Source organism: Typopeltis vanoorti, chromosome 7, assembly GCF_054136105.1.
Source record: "Typopeltis vanoorti isolate ZY-2024b chromosome 7, IOZ_Tvanoo_1.0, whole genome shotgun sequence".
In the NCBI taxonomy this organism is placed as follows: Eukaryota; Metazoa; Arthropoda; class Arachnida; order Uropygi; family Thelyphonidae; genus Typopeltis; species Typopeltis vanoorti.
The window spans coordinates 103078848-103103645 of NC_143555.1; the positions used below are offsets into that span (position 1 = coordinate 103078848).

General features: G+C 34.4%; 1 protein-coding gene across 4 annotated transcripts in view; it reads left to right on the forward strand.

The window, feature by feature from the left end:
* Positions 1–24798, forward strand: part of LOC150104923 (uncharacterized) — a 431839-nt gene that overhangs the window by 154229 nt on the left and 252812 nt on the right. Inside the window, exon 1 of one of the 4 annotated variants that reach the window (XM_090395429.1) lies at positions 6946–7130. The exons of the other annotated variants lie outside the window; for them this stretch is intronic. The gene's annotated coding sequence lies outside the window, so the exon portion shown is untranslated. Of the gene's footprint in view, positions 1–6945; positions 7131–24798 lie in introns of those variants that run through there. 4 annotated transcript variants of the gene reach the window in all.

Sequence of the window (24798 nt, forward strand, 5' to 3'; positions counted from 1 at the left end):
ATTTTCTACTCATTTTCATGAATTGGGTGCATAGTAACAGCAGCAGCGCATGATGTGCGGAAACTCAGTAAATTTGTACAACATTACATCAGAATTCCTTTCGTCGTATTTAGTAAGGTTAGTTTCTCGGCTTGAGTTGCAGGATCCTCAGCTTACATATGTGACGATTCATCACTATTAACTTAATAAAGTGATATTTTAGGATTCCACGAACTGTACAAGCGCGTTATACAGTTCATGGAATGAGCAAAAATGTTGCGCATTCCGTGAATTGTGCGATTTCATAATCTGCGCGTAACATATACACTGTTCAAAGTTTTCGTCACTACTTTGAGTTTTTGAAGCACATTCACACCAAACAGGCTCACACTAATAAGTCTGGCTAGTACATGGATGTTAACGTTAGATAGTGCTTTGTGGCTTGGAGCGAAACCAAAGAGGAAACCAACTCTTCTCTTTTTGATTCTGAGGCCGCAGAACGACTGCGGCCTCAGTATCAAACGTTTCAGAACATCTAAACAGTAGGCACCATTAACAATTTGACTATTTGGCATGAACTCTTTGCGAACAATTCCTTCGGTATAGTAGAAAGTGATCAGTGCTGTTTTGATTTTTTTGACGTTACTTGAACATTTTTGTTTTTGGGGAGACTTTCAACATCCATTCTGCATTGTTTAGTTTCGTGTATATCCAAAACATCACATCTCTTCATCTGTGATGATCGAATTCGTGAAGTTTCTGTTTCTTTCATCGGCTTCAATGAGGTCTGTGTTCAGTTCGCTCGTTTTGGCCATTTAACGTTTGTGGAACAAACCTTTTTCTTCGAATTTTCGTGTAATTATTTGACAAATCGTTTTCTCATTAGCGCATAGATCTCCATAAATCATTTTGAATGTTGAACAGTGTATGTTGGTTGTAATTTATCGGAATATTCCAACTAATTCTGGTGTGCGAATTGTTCTCTACCATGGCAGAAATTTAGGCCACGCAACAACACGTGCCCATGATGATAGACTTACACAATTGCAAATATATCTTTCTTCACCATCTCTCCTTGATACCTTTATCCAGCTTAACACAAAAACTTAATATTGGCACTTTGTTCCATTTTAATTTCACGATCCAAACACATAAGGCATTATGACTCTCACAACGTTTTACCAGCATATATCAATAATGACAATGTATATTCATCGAGGAGCAATACATCTTTCTAATATGTATACTTCCCTAGATGGTATTATTATTATTATTATTATTATTACTGAGAGTTTTGAGAGGTCACTCGTTTTCTGTTTGCTACATTGTGCAATTTTCATCGCTGGAGTGAGGTTACCATTCTACTTATTTCGAAACCTTTTTTGAAAAAGGACCAGGTTTGGTTTGGTTCCAGGATTGTCTGACTTCATTCATGGAGCTAACGTGCTATGAGTTTCTAATTATAAAAATCATTTCTGTAAATTGCCATAAAATAGGAAATGTGTTGGGATGACTAGTGTAGATATAAAATTGCGCCACTAACACAAACCCATTACATTAAAATCATAACTTAAAAAAAAATATATATATATATTTATGCACAAAAACATACTAGTTTCCTATCGAGATCATGACTTAATTCCTTCAATGAAAAGTCTCCATCATCTATCCAGTAGGTGCAATATTTTTAAATACTTGGATAATGTATTTAAAAATGCAGTTCCATTTTTTTTTTTTTTTTGAGATATGAATTAGATATGTTGCTTTCTATCAGTATATAACATTGGTTTTAATACTACGAACGGCGAACGATGTGAATTAAGGTCTCCAGGCACTTCATTTTGAGTGCTTCCAGAAATGAGTGGGGGTTCTTAGCCGCCCTCGAAAGAAGTGCAGAAAACACTTTACCGTAGTCAGATTCACAAGCACACATGAAAACTTCCTTTTTCAGAGTAGAGTAATCTCATTAATTCGATACGAAAGTATATTGTATTTTCACCCTGTACAGCAGTTTCAAATGTTTCCATGCACTAGCCGTTAAATGACCTTAGGTAAGTTAAGTCATATTTTTCCGGGAAAAAAAAGTATTTGTGTGTATATATGAGCAGAACTATATTGGTACCTTGGCAGAGAGATTGTCCTATAGCTTTAAAATAATTATCCACGAAGGGTTCATGCAGAGTAATTATCATTCCCCTAAAAAGTGGAGGTTAATGCTGTAATCAGTGAGTGGAAGATTTCACATAGGTGGGACTGCATTGTTACAGAAGAATTAATTTTAGGAATTTGTATTCTGTTTGTAGCATATGGATATCTCTGCATTCCAACACTGAATGTAAAACTTTCGGAACTCCTATATTGAATTTGATATTCACATCCAGCAATTTGAGGAGCTTTTACATAATAGCAAGCAAGTCTCGTAGAGTAGCGAGGCGCCGGACGCTTAGAAGGAGACTGCTTCAGATATTAAGGTTCTACATTTGTGGTGAGGTCTTTGGATTGCGCCAAGATCCAATAAGAGAACCTTTGAATGTTTTTTTTTTTCCTCCTTCCCTCCACCTCCCAATAAAATCCTAAAATCTCTGATCTGAAACTTTGAGTTCGTGTATATAGATAATGTATTTTATTGTGCGAACATAATTTCCGTGTTTCAATTTTTTTCCCCCATCAACTTTGAACACAATCATAAATAATAGCAGATTCTGCGTTAAAGTTTATGCCTGATGTGCCATCTGGTGAGTCATTTTCGTTCTGGTCAACAGGCTTTACTTCTGCCTGTATTGGTTCCATTTTTGTTGAAGCTGTGGTACGGAGACACGAATATAAGATTTTCTTGTGGTGAACGAGCTTATACCTGTTTCCATTAAAAATGGTCAAAAGTATGATTTAAAAAAGCTTCACTTTGAATCCGAGAGCTAGCAAATATGAAAAACCAAAAGAATCTTCAACTTTACACGATTTAGATTTTATTAACATGATTATTATTGTACTGGCATCTCCATGGTGTCCGAAGACTCATCGTAGGAGATCAAGACTATCTACCCACTATGTCTTGTACCTTTCCTTGAATCCATTAACAGATAAAGCACTCACATCTGACTGGCAACTTATTCCATTCATTCACCACTCTCTCCAAGCGAGAAATGTAGTCACATTCACCATGACAGAATTAGTTTGAAAGCAGAGACGTATAGAATTGGTGAGAGGATTGCTGTAAGCCATAAGTTTAAAACTTATCGCTTATCATTTGTTAATGAGGATTCATAATATTAATACTTGAGTGAAGTGGATGGGAAAACAAAAATTTGTCGTCAACAGAAAGCACATGCAGCTGCGGAATGTGATATCTTTAAGTGTTGGTTTTCAACGACAAAGTTTAAGAACAAAAGTCCGATTAGTAATTTCATATTTAACTTTCGCTGTTATCAAAAGTTACCGTTCTCTTTCACAAGAGTTATAAGAAGCAATCTTGATTTGATATTTTTGAAAATTAAACAAAACAAAACAAAAAAAAACTAATGCCGTTCTATTTGACAAATGAATGCAAAAAGGTTGATACACGCCAAGAAAATTTTACTTCGATTTCAAACACTTTTTTTTCTTCGTAATAATAATATAAATGCCGTATATAATGATCATTGTTTGTTCTTCTTTTTCTTTTTTTCTTCACATAAAAGGTGACAAGACCCATAACACAACAGTGTCGTGATGACTACGCATGCAGTTAAGGAGAAGGCCCTAACCTCGGTTAATAATTCGTAACCAGCATTGGTCTGAGAGCTAAATGGAATTTTTATTTATTTATTTTTTTTTAAATTTATTTTTTTAATACTTATGAAGACACATGCCGCAAGATCTCCAGTGAAAGCAAACGTCAGAATTTTTTTTTTAGAAAGAGAATCAAAATTTTTTTAGAAAAGCACGAATTGATTGCTTAAAAACTCTTTCATCCCCGAGTATTCTTTATCACTGTTCAGAGTAGGCATCGAAAATGCTGGGACCCTTGCTATGTTTAGTCTCTTCGTCGTAGATATTTCGTTGTTCAGAAAATATTAAGCAGTTGAGCGTGAACCCAGAAAATGAATTTTCAGTCCCTTACCGATTTGGCCTGTTATCGAGTGTGACCGACATTTTCTAATCTTGACGTTCATTTGTTTTAAGTCGTTAGATTCGAACAAAAAACTTTTGTTCAAATCTAACGACTTTTTTAAAGCTACGAAATCGGCGTCCATAAAAAAAATAAAAAAAAAAATGCTGATCGCATCTCACTTAAATTGATTTCAAGACCCACAATTTGAGAAACGCTCTTCGAAACGACTGCAATAGGAGAGGTGGGGAATAACCATGGGGGGGGGGTTATTTTGTAAATGTGCAGTTGAACTTCTAATGATCGCTGCTTATCATAACTTTGAATTTTTTTTTCAAAGATTTGAAGGGGGGGGGGACGAATTACTGATGCCAATTCTGGTATACAGTGGTCATAGCAGTATTTGTAGCAACTGAAAATGCCTTGGTAACAGAATGGTGTAAATAAGTGGACGAGAGAGACTGCATTAATCGCTGTCAGGATTTTTTAGAAAAGCACGAGATGATTGCCTAAAAACTCTTTCTTCTCCGAGTCATTCCTTATCACTGTTCAGAGTAGGCATCGAAAATGCTGGGACTCTTGCTCTAGTTTTATCTCTTCGTCGTAGATATTTCGTTGTTCCGAAATTATTAAGCAGTTGAGCTTGAACCCAGAAAATGAATTTTCAATGCCTGTTTGTACTCCATGACTTTATACAGATTAAGTTCTTGAACAAGAGATTGACAATTTGCTATCGGAAAAGTTTCCACGCAAAGCCGTAATGTGTACGAATTGAGATACTTGAAATTGCATAAAGTTTTCACGAATGTATAATTTTATTTTCATTATTTAAGAGACATTTAAATCAATAAGCGTTATTTTTTTTCCCCAATTGTTTTGCAAGTTGGATAGAATTTTCAAAATATCTACTTCAGGTGGTGCATTCATTTATATACATTTATAAGATATTGAAATTCCCAGTGTTAAATATTCATATATACTTATAAATCGCTAGCTGCGTTTCGAGAATGTTTTATCTCCACTTAAATTACGATTTTATTATTCTTCACCATATTTCCTGTGTAACCGAATGCACACCAGTGATAACGAGAAAATGTGACAAATGATTTATGGCTACATAAGCTCAGTCACACTTAGTTTTTTGCAATTGTCATAAACCAAGCAGCTTTAACTAGAACACAGCGAGCTGGAAATTTCCCCGGGCACAGCTTGGAAGCGGACGAAATACTCCAGCCACAAACCGAAACGCATAAAATAAAAATTTTATACGTTTAACGCATAAAATAAATAAATAAAAACCTAGTAGTGCTATCAGTGCGCATACTCTCAGCATATTGAAAATAATCATTATTTGAAGATGAATGACGATGAAATCTGAATTCAAGAGTGAATTCAGATTTTGGTTTCAAGAGAAGGGAGGGAAAAACTGAGATTTTAGGAAGACCGATTGACAGATCATGTTAGTTTTTTATTTATCTTATTAATGTAATTTACAACGGTATTTTATTAATAGCATTTATTTCAAATTTTTAATTTATATTATAAGTCAGATATTATGTTTCTTTTGTTATTTAATTAATTGAAAATGCATTTTTTTGTTCTGATTCCTTGGGGAGGGGAGTATAGTCTTAGCTCACCTCAAGACTTACTAGTTATTTAATCTTGACTAACTACCTATACTCAGTGGCGTAGCTAGGGGGAGGGGGGGTCAGTCCCGGGCTGCACTTTTCACGTGAGACAATTTTATATTTCGACGATTATTCTATTTATGTTAACTTAGTAATTTCATTACTTAATTAATAATTAGTTTTCAACAACTATACTTACAACTAAAATAAACATAAACACAGTGTTTTAATTTCTTTCACTTTTCTTTCCCTACGTCGTTTTGACTTTTTGTAGTATTTTTGGTGTGTATTGAGAGGAGCGGCAAAAGCTCTAGCTATGCCACTGCCTATACTAGTTAGTTATGATCAGTTGAAGTTCGCTGTTTTATTTTATTTATTTATTTTTTATTTTTTGCTAGTCAGTCTAGCAAATTGGATAAGACTGCTTTTTGTGGTAACATAGGGGAGAGTTGAGAACACATTTTATGATTTACCTTAGGGGAAAAAATTATTATATCACTGCAGAAGTCGCATAAATTCAAGTACCCTGTAAATATAAACATACTTTACTCCAAAAGTAAAATTATTAAAATTTTAATACTTTTTAATTTAATAATTTTAATATTAAAATGAATAAGTAAATACTGAATTTCTTACTTAGCTTTAGAGTTCACTTGGACGTTCACTTTTTTTTTTAAATTTTTATTTTATCTTATTATTATTATTATTATTTTTTTTTTTTTTTAACGTACAGTATTGAAAACAAGTATCATGTTTTGTTTCTGAGACTTCTATGGATTGGGAAGTTCAATGTTTATGTACGGTATATATGTGGCATATATACTAATAATCAGTTTATACGTAATTGCTGACTAAAACGTTCAAAACTAAAATTGAGAATATTCATTGTTTACTTTGTAACCAAGTCTGATAATCTTACTTTTAGTCAGTCTCTTGCTTAACTTCAATGATGTCTTTGAGCTCCCCCTATTCCCATGTAATACAATTTTTAGGTTACTTGAGCACAACTGTCAAACGGGATATAATCACGTTTCATAGGCTGTCCCTTTGAAAAAGATAGAGGTCGTTTAAGTAATGCTTAAGACCAGTAGATTGCTACAGCTCGACATAAGTAGCATTTGAGATTTACTATATGGGTTTCAGGTTGTATTATTTAAAGCCTAGCGATTTTCTAAATTGTGAATGTTTTGTGTTTGCGTTCTACATCTAAGTAAGTTATACTCTTGCGAAAGAGGAAGTCAAGACAATAACTAATGCTTAAATTTAATGATTTAAACAGCTGGAGCTTCTCCATGGGATTGTTAACGGGGTCTTATTAAACTGGATATCTGTTGTATTTATTACTTAGAATTTCACTGTGGCATAATAAGGTGGTTTAATAGCGTAAGGTCAGCTCACGCCTTTACGTAGTGTAGTGTGCGTGGCTTCTGGAAAAGGTAGGTTAATCACTTACTGCAAATCCCTTGAACACTATTTATTTGATAAATTTTGCTGTGACAGTTATGGAGGCGATATTTATTTATGGAAAAACTTAGCGAGAAGTAATTGTTTAATTTTACTATATTAAATGGGCAAAGCCGATTTAGTTTCTAGTGCCTTTCGGTGTACCCTTTTTTAGTCAATCATGTTATTTTACTTAACGTTCAATTAAATTTCTTATTCTAGCATGTGTATAATATGTAATTGTTAATGGTATAAACCTGTCTCTCCTTCGATGAGTCTTTGACTCTAGGAGAGTTGATGTAATAATAGTAATAATAATTTATTATACGTTTAAAGCAACTATATGTATAGGATTCAGTGATTTTTTTTACTAGTCGTTAGATCGTACTTTTTTTTTAATGAATCGTAATTAAAATTAAACCTCTATTTTGAGTTTCATGAGGTTATATTAATATATGATATAAATAGGATATAAACAATAGCATTCTGTAAACATTCAGATCACACAGGAATTTTCGCCTTTTTTTGGTATGATGCTACATTAGTTAAAACAAACATATTGCACATCAGACAGAACAGAACTGCCTTGCGCCCGGTTAAGAAAAACTAGGCTTTTTTTTTTTTTTTTTTGATCCTGATTAATCTTCATCACTAGCATGCCAGATGCCAGGCCGCGAAATATAACGTTGAAGAGGAGGGTAAGAAAACAAATATGAAACTCTAATGGAACACTGCTGTGAAAAAGGGGACTGTAAAAATCGTACGTATAGCAGCATGATTAGAAGTATGGAAATGACTGAGTTCCGATATTTTTTAACTGTCTGATTTTTTTCAAGAAGACCATTATGAAATCATGGATCAAATGCCTACTAATGTTGAGTCCCTGTCTAGAAGGAGAACTATCATTACTGGCTGTAGAACGATAGAAAGAATGCACTCTTAACAGTTTTCATTCCATTCTTGCTTCAGTAACGGTTCGTTCTTTTTGTGTTCACTTTGATAAGGCGAGATACTCGTTACGAAATATAAGTATTTTTATATTAATTTATCTTTACGTATTTAATGTATAAGTAAGATTATCGCAAATAGTAGATTGAGACATGATCTAGATGGGAAGGGGGAAATTTTGCGTACCTCCGGAAAGCATTTTAAAATAGTGTAATTTTCAATTAAATTAACCACGAGGTTTTTTGAAAAATTTCAGTTTTAATGCAAATTCTTTCTTTTTTTTTTCAATACATATTAGTACAAATTGAAATAAATTGTATTAAGAAACCTAAAAATTTTAAAAACCGAAAAAGTATTTGTAATCTCACCCAATCTCTTAATAATTAATTGTTCCTCTCTCTCCTATCACAGCAGCTTTAAAAATGAACTTATATCCCGCTACCCCTTATAACTATACCACCAGATGCACTCTTTCCAAAAATATTACTGCACAATTTGCAAAAATTTGTGGTCCGTAAAGAGTTCAGTGATTAATGCAGTGGCGTAGCTAGAGCTGTTGCCGCCCCTCTCAATACCAAAAATATTACAAGAAGTCAAAACTATAGGGAAATAAATTAAAACACTATTTATTTTTTAAGTAAAACTTTAATTTCAACATTCTAAAATGTTATTTTTTCTTGCTTTTCTGTTAGCAAAATCGTCGATGACATTGGCGAAGTCTATTTCATAATAATATAGGTAATTCTTAATCAATTTTATTTAGAAAAAACTCCTCTCACAACCAGGGGCATTCGAAAGGTATTTGTCGCCCTGGTGTAAACTTTTATGGGCCACCCCTAATACTGCATTGTATAATCCAAATTAGATATTGGCTAATTGGCTATATAAAATGTCGCTCGGGTGCGGTGCACCCCCTTACACCTCCGGTTGACGCGGTCCTACTCACAACTAACAACACTTACAGCAATTGTGAGGAAAATTTGCAATAGTATTACAATATTTGGAAATGAGTTCTCGGGACTGTATTTTAGAATTAATTGTAAAGGTTCAAAGTGCCGCCCCTCCTAGCTACGCCACTGGATTAATGTGAGAGTACAGTTGACCCTTGAAGAACGTGGGTTCGCTTATACGCGTTCATAGAAATATCGGAAAAATTAAGAAAGTTAGATATGTCATGAGTGCATAAAGTATATGTAGATGCTGGTCTATTTTATCATTTACTCCATAAAGTCTACACGCATCTATTATAAAAAGTTAAAATTTATCGAAACTTATGCACACAAACTCTTACAGACGTACATGCTGTTTGCAGGCGAGAGAAATATAAACAAACATAAGGATGCAGTATTAAATCATAATGGCATGAAATTAACTGTTAATTAGCATGAAATAAAAATTTTATAACGATTCATTCATTAGTGTATGAGCTAGACTACCGCAAAGCATCGATTGTACTAGGCTACCATAAAGCAATCGTATTGCTGCTGCTTTGTTATTATTATGTGGCACCTCCAGGGAGTCACATAAGATTCGTCGAGGGAGTGTGTGCTAACAGCATCGAATGATTGATCCTCTTCCAACTACTAACTCAAACTTGTGTAACTTTTTGCTGAGCCGTTAGTAGCAAAGGCTCTACCAATTGACCAACTTTTGCTGGCTTATCAATGCATGAATCATTATACCTGTAAATAAACATGAATTTCTTTTTCAGATTATTATTTTTGGTGTCTAGTATTAGTAATACGTATAACATCTACATTGTTTTGTATCATATAAGAGAATATTGATGCAGGTACTGACAGACATGCGATTCATCTTGTAAACAGACAACGTAAACTTATGGTATTGATAAATACAATACAAATGTATTTTCACTTCCTTATGATTTTCTTTAATATTTTCTTTTCTCTAGCGTACTTTATTGTAAGAATATAGTATATAATACATACCATACAAAATATGTTAATCGACTATTTATGTAATCGGTAAAGCTTCCGGTCAACAGCAGGCTATTAGTAGTTAAGTTTTTTGGGAATCACCCCCTCCCCTGCATTGTTCAAGGATTAACTGTAATTTGTTTTTTACACTCTTGTTCATTGTTTGGCATACAAGATGCCAAACTGTGAGTACATGGAAAGAATTAGCCTTTTTTGTAGGGGAATGATAAATGTCATTTGTGGAAAATGGCTATGTGTTATTGTGCTTTCTAAGTCCACACTTGCCAATGTTTTGAAGAAATGAAAGTTTAAAGGCAAGATCCAATCAGTTTTCAGGTGCAGGTAGCCATAAGCTTTTAACAATGCATGTACATTGGCATTTGGATGTCATGGCACCCAGAATTTGGACTTTGGAACACTGGAAAATAGACCTGTGGAATGATGTCATTCTTCATACAACCAGTCTTATGCAGGCATGTTTGGTTATGTAGGATGCATGAGTAATTGGTTGTACCTGAGTCTGTTCCAGTGTTAGTTTAACCTCCCTATTTGCAGGACGTGTATATATATATATATATAATATATATATATATTGTTATGTGCCATCCAGTCTATTTTGACTCGTGATATTGTGAATAAAAGCTCTCCATCCCACTCAGCCTCTTGTCTTTTCCTTTCTTTTAGTGTTATATGGTGATCTGTATTCATTTTTGAAATTATGGATTCTACAATCGTGTTAAAATAAAAATAATAAAAAGAGTTATTTTAGCACAGTTGTAGAATCCATAATTTCAAAAATGAAAAATGAAGGACCTCTTGTCTTTTCTTTTAGCAATTGCACATTCAAGTTGGTAACTTCCTTTGTTGTCCATCCAACTTTTTTGCAATCTTTCTCAACATAATTGCCTTTTCCAGTGATTCATCTGCTTGCATAATATGTTAAAAGTACATTAACTTCTTTTTAGCAATTGCCTCCAAGGAGCATTCTTTATACTCTTTTTTTTAAAACCTTCTTATTAGTCATTCTTGTAGTTCATGGGATTCTTAATAGTCTCCTTCATGCCTATAATTCAATTGAATCAATGAAACAAATCTATCTTTTATGGCCTTGCTTACACCTCTATCTTTCATAATTTTTGTCAGGTTTAACATGGCTTTTTACTAAAATAAAGAGCCAAAAGGCTTCAGTTCGGCAATTCAAAATTATATAATTAGATATTAGATCTAGCATTATTTCAAACCCAAATGTAGAAACTATGAAAGTTTTGTAAAAATAAGTTGACCAGAGAGCTTATGGGAATACACTTGCTGGTATTCATGAGTTGCCTTAGCACAGACCATTTAGAAAACGTAAGTGCTGGCCAAGCATCTATATATTAGCTTTTGATAAGGTTTCACTGGCCTGACTTTCTACATTCGGCATTAGAAATAATGCCAGATCTAATATCCACTTTATCTGTATAATTAACATTAGCTTTTATTCCCATGACTATCCTTATTTTAATTCATCTTAATATTTACCATCATTTTTTATTCTGATTCCCAGTAAATCGTAACTTTCAGTGATCTCTGTTTTATCTCCCTTTTACATCTAAATTACCAGAAACCATCACTTTTGTTTTGCTGTTGTTTAAATTAAGCCTGGCTTTGTTGCTTTCACTCTTGACCGATAGAATCAACTGCTCCAGATCTTCCTTAGTTTCTGCTATGAAGGTTGTATTATCTGCATATCTTAGTTATCTACTTATTACAATAAGGTGATGACTTCAATGGCAAAGGACCAATTAACATGATAAGTTGATAGTCAAACTAAATTGGATGGGATTGGATATTAGACTAGTGCATTGGATTGGCGTCGTGTATGAGGGGGGGGGGATATCCTGGAAGAAGAAAGTCACTAGTGGTGTGCCTTAGGGATCTGTTTTAGGGCCATTGCTGCTTAACCTGTATGTTAATAGGGAGGATTTGAATAGAAATATTCAGTTGTCTGCAAATGATGCAAAGCTGGGATGAAATATGAGGAGTAGAGCAGATCTTTTTTGCCTTTAAAAGAAGACTTCTTTCTTTTAGATTACAAGAATGCTATAGCCATACCCTACCTTAGGGACATTTTAGAAAAAATAGAACATTACTTAAATACAACACCAAGACAACCTTCAAACCCCTGGCAAAACTAAGAAATTTACTTAACCCCTCCAAAGATCCTCTTCCATACCTTGCTGACCCAGGGATTTACAAAATTCAGTGTACCTGTAACCTACCTTACACAGGGGAAACAAAATGCACCATCTCAATCAGAAAAGATGAACACAAATACCATATTAAATACCTCCTACTATGGTAAAACAGGCCTATCTAAACATGCCACAGAATTGACTGGAATGGACCAGAATTTTCTTTCATGCCAAAACCTGGCATGAAAGAAAATTCAAAGAAGCTTGTGAAATGCTAAAACATCATACAAATCTGAATAAAAATGGACTAATTATTCCAAGAATGTGGAGGACCCATCTTCAACCCATATAGCAACCAGAACAACCCCTGACAGAAGAAAATCTCAATACAAAAGGAGTGCAGAAATTGTTGAATGTAGTTCAGTTAGTTCCATTTTTTTTCACCAGAGGTCAGGCTAGGATAAATGATTAACAAACATTTAGATTCATTTTACTTTTGTATAGTGCTTGTATATTGTACATATGTATGTTTCTTGATGATGATGACCTCACTACAGAGGTTGAAATGTCGATTGTGTCTTGCTTAATGTTAAGTAATTATTTTAACACGTGTCTCCATAAATTCTTCACTATTAATTAAAAGATTTGATTAGACTGAGTGAATGGGCATGGAAGTGGAGATGTTGTTTTAAAATCCAGTTTTAAAATCTTGCAAAATGCAAGGTTTTAAAATTTGGAAAGCAAAAATGGGATGCAGAATTTATGCTTAGTGCAGAATATATTGTTGGAGGTGGAGGAAATAAGAGATGTTGAGGTGTGGTGGATAAGAATCTAAAATTTAGAGGAGATATTGCCAAAATTGTGAGCACAAACAAATTCTGGCAATGATGCAGAGGACACTGACTTGTAAGGAGATTCTGGTTCCAGTGTTTAAGATCTTGATTATGGCTACTGTGCACAGATATGGTAACCTGCTTTTCATAAGGATGAAGAAATGTTTGAGAGGATCCAGAGGCAATTGACTAAGGTAGTGTCTATCTCCGGAATGTTGAATATGAAGAAAGGTTGAGAAGATGCAATTTACTGTTGGAAGTTTTTCAATTTGGCTATACTATAAATTAAGTATACCAAGAAATTATATACTTGGTTTGATCGTTTATCCAAGTGTAAGTAAACAAAGTTTGCACCTGAAGTATTTTCAGGACTGAGGCAACTCGTGTACAGAAATTAATGACTTCGCTTATTATCACTTGCCTTATTATCCCGTAATGCAAAGCACATATCCTTATGGGTATATATAATGCTCTGCATTATGGGAAGGGTCACTATTCAGACCGGTTTCAACCTTTATTGAGGTCACATCAGTGGGAGCCAGACCAAAAAGTGATACTAAGGTTGAACTAATGCCGAAGTCATATTTTCATATATAAATAAGTTGTCCCAGTCCTAAAAATACTTCAGGAGCATACTTTGTTTGCTTACACTTGGATAAAGGATTAAACCAAGTGGAAAAACTTCAAAGAACTAATTCTAATCCAGAGTATTTTAGTAAAGTGTGACACCTTTTGGTGACTCGTGTATGAAAATGACTTTGGCATTACTTCAACCTTAGTATCACCTCTGGGTCTGGTTCCCACTGACCGGTTTGACCTTTATTGAGATCAAAAAGGGTAGTAACCCTTCCCATAATGCATAGCATTATACATACCTGTAAGGATATGGGATAATAAGGCAAGTTATGTGAAGTCATTAATTTCTGTATACGAGTTGCCCCAGTCCTGAAAATACTTCAGGTGCAAACTTTGTTTGCTTACACTTGGATAAAGGATTAAACCAAGTATATAATTTCTTGGTATCTTTTAATTTAAAAGTACAATTTACATTTAGGTTTTTCATAAAATAGTGGGAGATTGGGGGAAAAGAAGGGGTCATCCCTGGAAGGTGTGAACAAGGGAGTGAGAAGCAGGTTTATTGCATGGAGAGTTGAGTGATTTGAATGCATTGCCTCTGAGCACGGTGTCTGCAGAGAATTTGAATGTGTTTATTTACGTCGCAGTAAGATGAGCTGTGTGTGTGTGTATGACAAAGGGACCTCCTAGATGAGTCTTTGACTCTATGGGATCTTATGATAACAATAAAATAGTATATATTTTAATATATATTATTATATTTTATAATATAATAGTATATATAGTTCTAGCTTTGGTGGCTTTATTATTATTATGATTCAAACTTCCATGGAGTTGCAAGACTCATCGTGGGAAGCCCACCCTAAAAAACAGTTTGTTCATACCACTTCTTGAACCCATTAACTGTTTGTACTCTGACCACTCTATCAGGCAATGCATTTCACAGTTGAATAACCCTCCATACAAAGAAACCTCTACTTACCATCTTGCTCACAACTTTCTTTTGTAACTTCCCTTGTCTTAGCTACTTTTCCCTCTTCCAAGCAAAAGAACTCCCATAATCACCTCTCCTTCTCTCAACCAAACTGCAGTCTACATTCACTTAATCTCATAATTAACATTGTACAGTCCTGATATCATGTTTGTTATCTGCCTCTGCATTCTTTCCATGGTTAATTTATTCCCTTCAAATCCTGGTGACCAAATTTGAGCACAGTATTTAGGTGTGGTCTGATGAGGGCTTTATACAATGGAATGACAACTCTTTTATCTCTGCAGGTCAGCACTCATCTGGGTTACTATCACTACCTTTGCAATATGTACCCTGAATTTCAGGTTTCTATCGCATCATACCCCCCCCCTAGATATATGCCTCCCCCACTTCCTCCATACAGTTCCAACAGAGTATGTAGCATCCTATTGATGTATCCCAAACTTCAGGACTTTACATTTAATTTAATTAAACTGATTATCCCCTCCCATTCATTTGCACATTTGTTTAGTTTGTTCAAATCCTCTAGCAGAGTTACCATATTTCTCTATTGCTAATAACATTTCCCAGCTTTGCATCATCTGCAAACAACTGAATATCTCCCTGCAATGTCATTGATATAAAGGTTAAAAAAAATTAGGTCCCACTACTGGTCTCTGTGAACCCCATTTGTAACCTTCTGCTTCCTTGATACTGCTCCCTTATGCACAACTCTGATAGCCAATCCACTTCACTAACTTGACATCTAAGCCCATGTGCTGCAACTTAAATATCAGCTTATGTGGTACCCTATCCAATGCCTTTTTGTAAAATTTAAAAAAAAAAAAAAAAGCAGAATATGCCTTTTCCCTCATCAAATGCCCTTTTTACTTTATTATAAAAGGCAATCATATTAAAACAAGAACACCCCTTAACCAATCCATTCTGACTCACAGATAGCATTACCCTCATCTGCTAACAATGTAAATGATCCCTCACTAATTTCTCCAAAATCTTAACTACTGATGAAATACAAACTGGTCTATAATTTGATACTTCTAATCTGCTACCACCCTTATGCAATGGCACTATCTTACCCTCTTTTCACTCTTTGGACACCTTTCCCATGGCCAGACTTGCATTGAAAATCCAAGTCAATGGAGCTGTCATTTCTTTAGCACATTCTCTCAAAGCCATGTCAAAATCTAGTTCCATTGTATTATTGGCATCCAGTGTACTCAGTATTTGAAATGCTCTCTTCTTACACTTCTAAGCCTCAGTTATGTCCTGTCTCCTCTAGTATTAAAACCCACTTCTCCAGGATGAATATCCCAGTAAAGTGTTTGTTGAACAACTCCACTATGTCCTTTGCATCAGTCATTGTATTCTCTTCTCATTTTTATCCAACCCACAATCATTTCTCCTCCTACTGGCCACATGAAAGAATTCCTTTAAGATTTTCTTTGAATTTCAGGACCAATCTCTTTTCCTGTTTTAGTTTTGCTTTCCTTACTATACTAGTCACTCTCCTGGCATGGTGTTATTCTTCATGCATCTGCTCTCCACCCCTCTCCTTCTCTTTCGTAACTTTTTTTACCTGCACTTCCCGTTTGTTATTGTTTGTCATCCACTTTACACCAAATTGTGTTCTCTTCTTCTTCACTCATAGTATACAACTTGCTATTGCTTCTAATAAATATTTCTTCAAGTTCCCAACACTGATATCTCACTCGTCCAATTCCTTCATCCAGAACTGTCCTCAGCTAATATCTGAGACTATTATGATCACCTGCCTTATAATTCAACATTCCTTTCTGTTTGATACTTTTGCATGTCTATTAATCTTCCAAGTCAAAACCATATGGTCACTCTCTCCAACCAGGGGCAGTGATGCAATCTCAGTTATAATCAAATTTGATGCTCTGACCCAATCTAAAACTCTTGAACCTTGTTTTCTTTCTACTACATGTTGCCTAAGACATTTGTACTTCAGCAATTCCAGAAATTCCATTCCTTTATTACTGTGTGCAGTTTCATCTTCCCAATTTATACTGCTGTAGTTAAAATCTCCCATAGCAATCATTCTTTTTGCACTCACCAAACTCATCATCATACGTATCAAGGATTTAGGCCTAGTATGGCCTGTTCCGGCCTTAGAAGTCATCGTTGAATCGTTTAAGAGAACGTCCTGGTTTTCTTTTTCCTAATGGCCTGTACTTTAAGGCTTGTTTTGGTAATCTTTCTGTTTTCATTCTTTGAACGTGTTCCATCCACCTATGTTTATATTTTTTAATTTTTTCTATTACTGGTTCTTGGTTTAATTCTTTCATATCTTTGTTTCTTTTGAGATCAAATAGGGTATACGTTGCAGTTTTTCTCATAAACTTCATTTCTGCTGTTGTTAATCTTTGTTTGTCTTTTTGTTTTATTGTCCAGATTTCCCTTCCATACATTAAGACTGGTAGGGATAATGTATTGTATACTTTTAGCCTGGTTTGTTTTTGAACTAGGTTTGGTTTAAATATAGAGTTAATTACTCCTGTTATTTTTAAATATTTTGCAATTTTTATGTTTATCTTTTTCATTTTCATAAGTGATCATACATCCTAGGTAGTTAAATGAATTCACCTGTTCTAAGATCTTGTTATCTAATACTATTTTAGTTCTTGCTGGATCTTGCCCTTTAAAGGCCATAGTTTTTGATTTTTTCGTTGATATTATCATACCATAATCTTTGGATATCTCATTTAAATTTAAAATAGCTTTCTGTAAGTTATCTTCAGAATTTGTAATTATTATTTGGTCGTCTGCAAAGAGGAGAGTGTTTAAGTTAACTGTAGGTGAAAGTTTAATTCCTTGATGTAAATTTTTACTCCATTTTATTATTATTTCATTTAAGTAGATATTAAAAAGTTACTGAGGGGGGGGACATCCCTGTCGGACCCCTTGGTTTATCTCTCTTGTATATGATAGCTCATGATTTAATCTTATTTGTATTTGATTATTTTCATATATACTTGTGACAGCTTTTAGGATATTATTTGGTATTTTTCTTTCTTTTAATATGTTAAATAATGTTTCTTTTAACTTTGTCAAATGCTTTTTCAAAGTCAATAAATGCAATATGTGTTTCTAAATTATATTCTCTTCTTTTCTCTATTATTAATTTTAGGCAGAAGGCTGGGTCTATACATGATTGTCCTTTTCTAAATCCATTTTGTACCTCTAGAATAAAGTTTTCGGAATATTTCATTAGTTTGTTATTTAAGATTCTGCTGTATATTTTGTAACATGAATTTAGTATACTGATACCTCTATAGTTTTTAGGGTCATCTCTATTACCTTTCTTAAAGATAGGAAGGAGGAGGTGGAGAGGATCCAGAGGCGAGTGACCAAGATGATAGCAGGTCTGTGGAATGAACCATATGAGAACAGGTTGAGGATTTGTGGGTTGCAAAAATTGGTTGATAGGCAGAGGAGGGGAGATATGATTGAGACATTCAAATTACTGAAGGGTTTCTATAAAATTAATTCAGAAGATATTTTTGAGAACAGGGCTGGTTGTGGGAGGACTAGGGGACATCCATGGAAACTGGGCAAAAGTGTGGTTAGTAAAGGTGTTAGAGCTGGGTTCTTTACTTTTAGAGTAGTGAATGAGTGGAATGCGCTCCCTGAGTCTGTGGTGGATGCTGTGACAGTGAATGAGTTTAAGGCAAGGTATGATAGATACTGTATGAATGTCAAATAGTTGTGATGAATATGATTTGGGGCCTCCCTCGATGAGTCTAATGACTCCCTGGAGTTGCCCGTAATAATAGTAATAGTAATAATAGGAATCACAATTGCTTTTTTCCATTCTATTGGGGGGATACCAGTTGAGTAAATTTTATTTAAAAATAATAAGAGCCTTCCTTTGAATCTTGTTCCTGCGTATTTATATAGTTCTGAACCTAGCTTATCTTCTCCAGGTGATTTTCCGTTTCTTGTTTCTTTCAGGCTGATTTCTAATTCTTCTTCAGTTATTTCCTTTTCATTTTCGTTAATTGTTTGCCAGTTGTCTTTTTTAAAATATTTGTCTGTCCACAGTTCTGTGTAGTAATTTAGAAATTCTTCTAATTTCAATTCGGTATCTGCATTTAGGTGTTTCAAAATCTTATATACATTGGGTCTTATTTTATATAAATCATGTTCTAAATTAGAAACAAATTTATTCCATGATTCTCTGTCTTTTTCTGACTTCTCTTTTAGCTATGGCTCTTATTCTTTTATATTCTATTTCATCTTCTAATCTTTTACTGCTTAACCATTTGTGATAGGCTTCTTTTTTCTTTTTGATTATTTCTTTGATTGTATCATCCCAGCTCACCAAACTCAACTGCCTAAACATCTCTTGTTCTTCACCTTCTATGCTCCCTGTTTAAAGCATCATCCCCACTAAATATCCTGTCTTGCTCACCTCTACCTAACACCATATGCTTTCAAAACCATTAGTGCCATTATTTTCCAAATCCTCCACTCTGAGAGAACATCCTTTATCATAAGCAGTATTCCAGCACCACATTTGCCTTTCCTATCCTGTCAAAAAATGCTATACCCTTCTACTTCTATTCCTATCAGTATATAATCTTCCATAAACCATGTCTCAGAAATCTTGTTCTTTGGACAAGCTGATGATATCCACTCCACCAGTTCATCTTCTTTATTCTATATACTCCTGGCATTAGTATAAAGAATCAAGGCATTGTCAGTATTTCTATACCTATCATTATCCCTTACAGACTCCACTGAATTCAGCATTACTGTGTATTCCCCCTTCTCCCATCCAGTGCATTTTTGTGAATGGGAGAAAGAGGAATATTCCCTTGCTGCCATCCACTTAAATTGACTCACTGACTTGTTCAAATAACATTCTCTCCAGATGCCTATGTTCTTTCTCATTCAAGTGCAAGACATCTCTTGCATACAGTTTCTTTCTGTCCTCAAATGCCCTCCAAGCATCCATGTAATCCAAACTTCTCTTTTGACACATTCTGGCTATTATATTATTCATTATTAATGCTCTTCTCTGTAGCTCTGCATTATCATACATGGACATTATACTCGCTATCTTCCCTCTCTCTCTCTCTCGATCTTTTTCCATATAACCTCAAGTGTGAATCTCGGATCTCTTGCCACCTGATTCACACTGCCTCTCAAGTCGTTCATGTCCACCATCACAATCATCTCATCCACCCTTTCACCTTGCATAACTGCTATAGCACATTATTGTTCTTTCAAGCAAATGCTCCTCTGGAATTCTATCTTGTACACCATGGATCACTAAGTCTCCATAAATCACATCTCTTACCATCCTGTTATATTTAGAACCCTAAGTGAGGAACAAAATATGATTAACTCAGATTTCACAATCACTGAATTCAATTCTGCCATAAACTTATTTAAACCTAGAAAATCTGCAGACCTTGATATCTATAATGAACAAATTAAACATTTTGGATCCAGGACTAAAAAATGGTTATTCAACCTATACAACACTTGCCTCAGAACCCTAAGGATGCAAACTATCTGGAGGCATGCTAAAGTGGTGGCCTTTCTGAAACCAGGGAACACGCCAACCAAAGCAAAAAAAATTACAAACCTATATCACTATTCAGCAACCTCTTTAAACTCTACGAATGATTAATTTTGAATAGGCTACAACCTCTAATCGAACCCCATCTTATTGCTGAGCAGACTGGTTTTTGACCTGGCAAATCCTGTACATCAGATTCTCAACCTCACTCAATATATAGAAAATGGTTATGAGCAAAAACTAGCCCAGGAGCAGTAGACCTAACTGCAGCATACAATACCATAAACCATCCCCACACTCAGAAATAAAATATATGGAATAACTAGAGACTGTCCTTTGTCCTCTTGATCCAGTCACTCTTGGAAAACAGATGCTTTTTTGTGGACCTGGGGGGGGGGGGGGTAGTAAGAGCCGCTGGCATACCAAAAAAAATGGCCCCTCCAGGGAAGTGTGTTATCACCATTACTTTTCAACATCTACATCAATGATCTCTCCATCTTTCCAGGAACTATATATATTTATCTATGCTGGAGACCTTGCCATAGCTACTCAATCAAATAATTTCAAGTTCATTGAAACTACTCTCAACATTCCTCTGTCCACTCAACATCATCTTCAAAAACTTCATGATGTTTCAAACCTACTACGCTTCCTGCTTTTATATTTTCATTTACATTCTCTCGTTTTCCTCACCCTCAATTGTGCTACTTATCTGTCAGTATTCACCCATTTCTGAAATAAGACTGTTGAGGCATACTGTAATGTAATACCTTATAAAGATATTCCAAAATTCTGAGGATTATAGAACTGGGAGCCTAATTTCTCATGCATCTAAAATCATTTTAACTACTGTTAACAAAGAAATCGAAAGAGCCTTAACTGGCAAACTAAGTGAACAACAGAAAAGCTTCAGAAGAGGAATGGGAACCACTAATGCTATCCTGGAACTAAAACTATTACTGGAAAGATCACTTGAAAAGAACAGGAACATATACATATGCCTCATACACTTTCAGAAGCCTTCGATCAAGTAAAACATTAACTGTTTAATATTCAAGAAAAATTAGACTTTGAAGATCATATACATAAACTTCTCCAAACAGAAAATGCAGCTGTTTAACCTCTTTTTATTTCCACTTTTCAAAGTGGAAATAAAAAGAGGCGTTAGATAGGGCTTTATCCATTCACCAAATCTATTTAATTACAGTGTGACAGTGATGAAAAAGATTGAAAAACAAAATATAGGAATCTGTATCAATGGTATAAAATACAACAATCTTAGGTATGCTGATAATACCATTCTAATTGCAGAAAACAAACAAATTAATCAAATTACTACACCTACTAATTGAAGAAAGTAAAGATTTTGGCCTACATTTAAATGCAAAAGAAACCAAATTTATGATTCTCACAAAAGAAAATAGATGCGAGCCAGAAATATTCATAAACAAGATAAAAATTGAACATACAACAGAATACAAATATTTAGGTACCTACTGCAGATGAGAAACAAGATAAAGAAAAATGAGAACCGCCATAGCTAAAGATGCCTTCTGGAAAAATAAACATCTGCTCGGAAATTCTGTGGGTATAGAGACAAAGAAGAGAATGATAAGAACTTTAGTTTGGCCAGTTTTCACATATGGAAGTGAGATCTAGGTATTCAAGTATAGAGTAAGACAACAAATAGAGGCATTTGAAATGTGGTGCTACAGAAGAACCCTGAAAATCTCATGGACAGAGCATGTGACAAATGCAGAGGTACTACAGAGAATGAAAACACTGAAATCTTTATTGCAGGAAATGATCCAGAGAATGATGAGACTGGCAGGACATGTATTGAGAGAATCAATAGGACAGTTTTAGAAGGAAAGATTATGGGAAGAGGATCAAGAGGTAAAAAAAAGGACATGGTTTGATGATATAAGACCATGGACAGGATCATATGACTATGCTGAAACAAAAGAAGAGCTGCCAACAGAGAGGCTACATGATGATGATATCAAACAAACAAACAAAAAAAAAAAAAAAAGCAAAGCTGTTTTGGTAATGTAGAACTGTTTTATTTATTCAACTAGGTTATAGAGATGCTAAACAAATGGGATATATTAAATAAAGATCATTAATTTCACATAATGTCCTTATGTTAAATTTATAATTGTTTATTCATGCATGAAAAGGAAATTATATATGGAAATATTCACAGAAACATTCATGGCGTTAGTCTGTTAGATGAAAGTGAGCCAGGTTGCTCTGTTTTTGTTTCAAATGATAAATGTCAGATAGTTCATGAGCCTCATCTTCAAAAAGAAGTTTGCTTATGTTTTGCCAAAAACTGTTTCCTTGGTCTTCTGTGTCCATTAGTTTTGTAGAGAGCAAGAATGCTGTGAATGTTAGGGGGGTGTCATATCCATTTTTTTTTTTTTTTAGGTGTCTTTGCTGGCTTTCTTCATGAATGGGAATGTGATCTTGCCATGTATATCCTAGTATTGTTCAAAGGCATATTGTCCCAAAGCTATTGATATTAACTGCTCATTGGTGGTGAGGTTCCATGTCTGAGCACCATATGAAAATATGCCTTGACTTGTGGTTTTGTACAGACAAATTTTTGTATTTCTGGTGATGGGATTTGGATTTCCAGATATTAAACTTTTATGCACCTGAAGAGCTTTGTGTTTTCTTTTCACTGTGTCAGAGCATGGATGTAGGAACCAAGGTAGTACTCAAAATCATTTACATTCTTCAAGAATGTAGTCATTTAGCCTAATATTTCATTCTATTTTGTTCTTTAGGATTTCAGTTTTACTGCTATTGACTGCCAGCTGATGAGTGCTGCATTTTTACATAAATTATCTAAGTGTTTTGGTCAGTCTAAATACTAGTCAATCACTACAAACCCACAGATGCTTATGTGAGTTTTCCCTGGCGAATCTTAGTTATTCCATACTCATTTCCTGTGAATCTGAATGCATAATCAATTATGCACACCCAGAGAATAGCAATATCACTGATATTATATTTTTGCATTTATTCCTGTTAAAGATTCCCCTAATTGCTTCCTGGCTTTGCATGATTCCTGAAATTAAACATGATGCATTAACTTGGAATATTGAACGTATGAACATGGTATCACATTTGTGTTAATACGCTGGGTGTGCAGTCACAAATACTGACACCTTTGAGTCCTTTAAACAAATGTGCAGATGGCACGTCATGTCAAATTCTTAGTGTTCTGGTGGTTTTAAACATCTCAGAAGGCAAGGAAGAATGTGCTCTGAGACAATAGCACCCAAAAGCTGTTAGTGGCTGTGATTGGTTATTGTGTGAAGCAATCCAATTGAACTTTGTCATGAGTTGCCGTTATTGTTTTCTGATTTCATCTGTTTTATGTGCATGAAGTGAACTAGCATAATTATGATACCAATATAGACAAGTTTTTAATGTATATTTATAATTTCTTTAAATTTATAACTTTTTTGCCCATATTTATAATGGGAAACAGTGTTGATATTGTACTGAATCTCCCATTTTCTGCAGAGCTTTTGCTGATTATATGATTATAGTTGAATGAGGTTGGATGTGTATAATAAGCAAGTAAAACAAGTTATTTCAGCTTTCTTTGGTTCAATCCGGAAAAATTATTTCCAAATTATTACTTTTTTTTCAATTTCTGTGTGTATTATACAGCTATATTTTAAAAATCGTATCAAAATTTAAATTATCCATGTATTACTATAATATTTGCTAATGATAATCTAATCTTTCCTTAGAACAGTAGCTACATGAAGTGTAGCTATTGTTCATTTGATCTTTATGCTTTCCATATTTAAAATTTGTTAATTGATAAATTAAAGTATTCAAAGTTATCCTACAATTTAATTGCATTGGACTAATTATGATGAGTGCTAGTGCACTATGTGCACTATGCACTCGTAAAATTTTCATACATCAATAAAAATTGCAATCACGTGGTCAAATTTATGTGAATTTTGTAGTATGGGTTGCATGAGCCAAATGACATTACATCCAACCTAAATGGGCACACAACACCACTGATATATGCATAAGCCACATGACAGCACATCAAACCTAAACAGCATGCAATACCACTGATAACTATATATATATAGTTCCAGGTTTTCCTCTTTCAGAGCAAAACAGGAAAACGTATAATTCTTATTATATATTATAGTATTTGTGCAGTCACAAATACTGACACCTTTGAGTCCTTTAAACAAATGTGCAGATGGCACGTCATGTCAAATTCTTAGTGTTCTGGTGGTTTTAAACATCTCAGAAGGCAAGGAAGAATGTGCTCTGAGACAATAGCACCCAAAAGTTGTTAGTGGCTGTGATTGGTTATTGTGTGAAGCAATCCAATTGAACTTTGTCATGAGTTGCCGTTATTGTTTTCTGATTTCATCTGTTTTATGTGCATGAAGTGAACTAGCATAATTATGATACCAATATAGACAAGTTTTTAATGTATATTTATAATTTCTTTAAATTTATAACTTTTTTGCCCATATTTATAATGGGAAACAGTGTTGATATTGTACTGAATCTCCCATTTTCTGCAGAGCTTTTGCTGATTATATGATTATAGTTGAATGAGGTTGGATGTGTATAATAAGCAAGTAAAACAAGTTAT